Source organism: Solanum pennellii, chromosome 8 (genome assembly GCF_001406875.1).
Source record: "Solanum pennellii chromosome 8, SPENNV200".
In the NCBI taxonomy this organism is placed as follows: domain Eukaryota; kingdom Viridiplantae; phylum Streptophyta; class Magnoliopsida; order Solanales; family Solanaceae; genus Solanum; species Solanum pennellii.
Window position 1 is genome coordinate 32,360,483 of NC_028644.1, and position 4,771 is coordinate 32,365,253.

At 28.7% G+C, this 4,771-nt stretch overlaps 1 long non-coding RNA gene across 1 annotated transcript; it reads right to left on the bottom strand.

The window, feature by feature from the left end:
* Positions 1-2,247: 2,247 nt before the first annotated feature.
* On the bottom strand, positions 2,248-3,787 carry LOC114078338. The gene is made up of 3 exons (XR_003579949.1): positions 3,725-3,787; positions 2,942-3,018; positions 2,248-2,294 (listed from the first exon to the last, which is right to left on the bottom strand). It is a non-coding gene; the product is annotated as an uncharacterized LOC114078338 (long non-coding RNA).
* Positions 3,788-4,771: the final 984 nt, after the last annotated feature.

Genomic DNA, 4,771 nt, shown 5'->3' on the forward strand with positions numbered 1-4,771 from the left:
ATACATGACATTTACGCAAAAGTCGATATGAAATATGACATTTATTTTTGACATTTAAGTAAATGTTGATATAAGATACATGACATTTATGATTATGACATTTATGAAATATCACTTAAACTTGCTGACATTTAGATTTAATGTTGGTGAAATGAATTTCAAAACACTTACTTGTGACATTTATAACATGTCACATTGAAATTTCTGACACTTTGGTCAATGTCAACAAATGTTAGTATTGAATGTCACAAAAATAGGTGATATTATTTTATATATTTCTAAATGTCATATTAAATTTCTAATGTCACTACCAAGTTTCTTTAAACATCCCAGAAATATCTATATACAGTTTTTCTCAAGTCACAAATATATACAAACAATTTGTGCATTCAAAATTATCTTCTTCATGATAAGCAATAAATATTATATAAAACAAATATTTTCTAATATTATTGTTATACCCCATTTTAATCGAGTCAAAATAGTGTACAGCATTTGGGTAAAGTTGAGCGCTTATCACTTCCTATTGCTTTTCTTTGCGATTTCTGTTCGGATGGAGTTTCTAGAAAGCGAGAAACACAAGTGAAAATGTATGTGCAAGTTTTGAGTCTTGTAATGACGTTGAATCCTAAAAGTAAGACTCTTCAACTCCGATGTATATATACAAACAAAAGATAAGAAAGACAATAAGAATTAGATAGTAGGAGAAACAATATTCAACAACTCAAAATTAAGACATATAAAGCAAGTGACCTAAAAAGGATTCAAACAATCATCAAACTTATAATATCTAGTGTAGTATATATTCTGAAATTTAGTATTCCTAAAGTATATATAGGAATTGAAACGAGTCAGCTGGTCACGCTTAGTATGTAAAGGAATGAAAAGTGGAATCAATCTCTATAAATTAAGTCAACATGCATGTATAAACAGTAACAGTTAACTATAACACAAGAAGCAAGACTAAGGCCATTAATAATATCATTTATTATAATCAAAACAGATTTCAAGATTTTACAAATGCATTTCAAGAGTAGATTATTTTGACAAAGTTGTTCACTATAAAACACATCACATGATACATTTTGTCTTAGTGTTCGATCAAGAACAGAACTATTCATGTTGGTAAAGTATGAAGAACATTCACTCATATATTTTCTAGCGTCTAAACTATATTTATGATACCAAAGAGAGAATAACACATAATTGCTACATATATATATATATATATATATATATATATATAATACATATATATAATACATATATATATATATATAATAAAAGTCATTTTATATAATCTGACCATAGAGATTTTAGTTGATTTTGAGGAGTTATTTTTTTAATATAAATTTTAAAGAAGATATAATATATAAAAAATTTAATTTATCAAAATAAATATTCTAAGACATACAATATGAAAAACGTTAAGATCGCGTAATAATTACATTTATCCAGGAGCGGATCTCGGGAAAAATGTTGTTGTTTATATATGTATATATGCATCATAAATCAATATATATTACTTCTGCCACCTATTGAATGAAATGCTGAACAGCTCAATTGGCAGGTTCGATCCTCGTTGCCAGCACTTTTATTTTGCTTTCTCCTTTTCTTCCTTTTCATGATTTATTTTTAGTTTTTTTTTACTTTCTCTTGCACTAATTATAAATCTCTTGATCTGAGTGTTGCTTTTTATTTTTATCAATTAATGAGTACTGAATTATAAACGTCAAATAGTGCATTACAAGTTTTTTTCTTTTTTACCAAAACTATTTTTATAGATAAATTGTTCGAGTCTCATGTCTTTAATTTGCAATTGAAAGCTCATCAAGTACTAAAATTATTAACAATTATTAATTTAATTAAGATTTTTTCGCCATCTAAAGGTTGAACTATTTTATATAGTACAACTTCATGTTCAAATATTTTTAAGAAATTAATAGTATCATGTCAAACAGTACTTATATATATATATATATATATATATATATANAAATGCGGAAGATCCAAAACTTATTAATGTAACCAATTAAATAAGCTTCTGAAGTTAACACTTGTTATCCCCAAAATCTGGAAGTCATTACATCAAGAACATCTATCCTCAAATTACCAAGTCTAAGAGTATTTAAGAAACAAAAATAAGTAAAAAGATGGTCCATGTCCGAAATTCAAAGACATCAAGACGTGAATGAGCGAATCCAGCACAAGCTAGAAATAATAGCTCACCCTGAACTCTGATGTGCTGGAGACTGATTAGAGCTGAGGGCGAGTCGAAGTCGATGGTACACTTGCTGCACTCCACAAAAGAACAGAGAAGAAAATACAAGTAGGGGTCAGTACAAGGAACACGTACTGAGTAGGTATCATCGGTCAACTCAAAATAGAAATCAATATATAATGAATAATAATATAAAATCAACTACTATACCTAACAGGTGGCAAGCAACAAACACATGAGCCATTGACAACAACATCACCATACTAGGTACACCATCAATCACAACATCAAGCACACCTGAGGACTCATGCCTCCACACCATACTCATTTGGAAAATAGGTTCCTTGAGATTAAGTATATTAAGTTACTTCAAGATTCCTTGCCTTTAATGTCATTGCGTCGGAACGTGACACTCCGATCCCATAATACCGTGTCGGAACGTGACACTCCGATCCCATAATACCGTGTCGGAACGTGACACTCCGATCCAATTATCTCATTATTTTATTTCAGCAAGCCTTCTTTATTCAAGGCGTCATTTTAATAGAGAGGGTTCAAGATTAGAAATTCGACACTCTCATAATTTAGGCCAACCACAAACCACACAATCAAAACATACAACCACACAATCAAATACGTAGGAGACTCTACAATATCACTCAATACATATCAATCGCTATTTAGAGTTTATCTATCAAATAGAAATAAACCATAACCTACCTCCACCGAAGAATCGAAGTCAGACAACTATTTCTCCAACGCTTTTCCTTTCCTTATTGCCTCCGAACCCTTCCAATCTATCAAGTATATATATGTATAAGGTGTAAGTTGACAATCCCATAAATACTCAGATTATTGTGTGTCTAACCTATACCCATCAATTTACCTAATTCTATAATCATTTTAATAAAGTTCAAACCTAAGGTAAGTCTAAATTCCTCCTATTATCACAATTTGGATTCAAATGATACAATAAACCTAATATTTAATTACTCATCTCAATATATCTATACCTAATTTATAAGATAGAGAACTAAGTAAAATAATTAAAGCTGAACACTACTTGAATTCAAACCATTATATTTTAATTGTCCAAATTGTGAGCCTATACTACTTCTGTATAGTACATTTTAACATTTGATGCCAAATTACCATTCTAAATTTTTAATCAATTAAATAAACCATTCAACTCCACTAACTTATTAATATTAAACTATTATATGGAGTAATAATGCAAAAAGGCAATTTGAAACTTATCTACTGTCCTCGTTTCCATCACCCCTCTATCACTATTATAGAAATTATTACTTTTCTATCTTAATGTAGTAATTTTTAGCTTATAACATAGTGGAACGTAATCCACTAATCACAATTTCATGGCAGCCAACACATAATTATTTTAATACTTCACCAAAATCAATTCTAGGGACAAATTTTTCAGCACCTGAGCTTCCATTACTAATTCTCCAAACCAAGTCAACAATAATTGAAGGAAATTCTCACCTTAAGTCGTCTACGGAATTGGTCTCCTCCTATCGTGTGCGGCTCCCTTTTCTTATTTTCTTCTTTTTTTTTAAAGATCAACTTCTACCCTAATTATCATATAATCAACTATACAATTTGATAAAAGTGACCCATTATTTATTTTAATGTTATTTTCTTTAACCACCAACTAAATAAATTATTAAAATTACCCCACTAATTTAATATTCATAATTATGAATAGTCCAAAACACCCATTTAAATCTATAGAAAAGTATTTTCAGACATAAAAAGTTCTAGTGCTTAAAACGACCGAAAATGGTCGTTATATATATATATATATATATATATATATATATGTGCGCGCGCGCGCGCGCACTGAAACTCTCATATTTCTTATATCATAGACACATTTGATCCTATGCCAACTCATGAATTTATTATGAATGTATACAAAGTACTTAGCTTTAATATTATCAATAATTACGTCAACTCATATCAATGGTTTGATGCCAACAAGATGACATGTGATAAATGAATAATTCTTCTCATGAATTCATATAATATTTAGGCAAGAAAAGAATTATAATAAGAATAAATATCGTACGATAACACTTAAAAAAACTCTATTTATATTGATGTATATTTTCATCACTATCTCATACAAAATAATCAAAAATCAATACGGTAGTCTTTCTAAACAACTTATACTTTCGACCTTACACATAGACAATAGAACCAGAAACTATAATTATATAACTTAAAGTTCAGGCATAACATCAAAACTATAAGACTTCATATTGTAGTGATAGATGAATGAAAAAATTGAGGAAATATAACTGCCATGAAAGAAGATTAAAACAAACTCGATATATGTAATTATTATTTACTTTAATTGGAGATTCAAATGATTACACATAAAACATGATTTAATGTGGCAGGTAGAAGGGTTTATTTTATATAGCCTCGAATAGAAAAAAAAATGAAATTATGGCAAAATATTATCATATATTAATATAAGAGTAAACAAAAAAAGTTAAAAGTTGAATTACAATTTTACTTTTACTA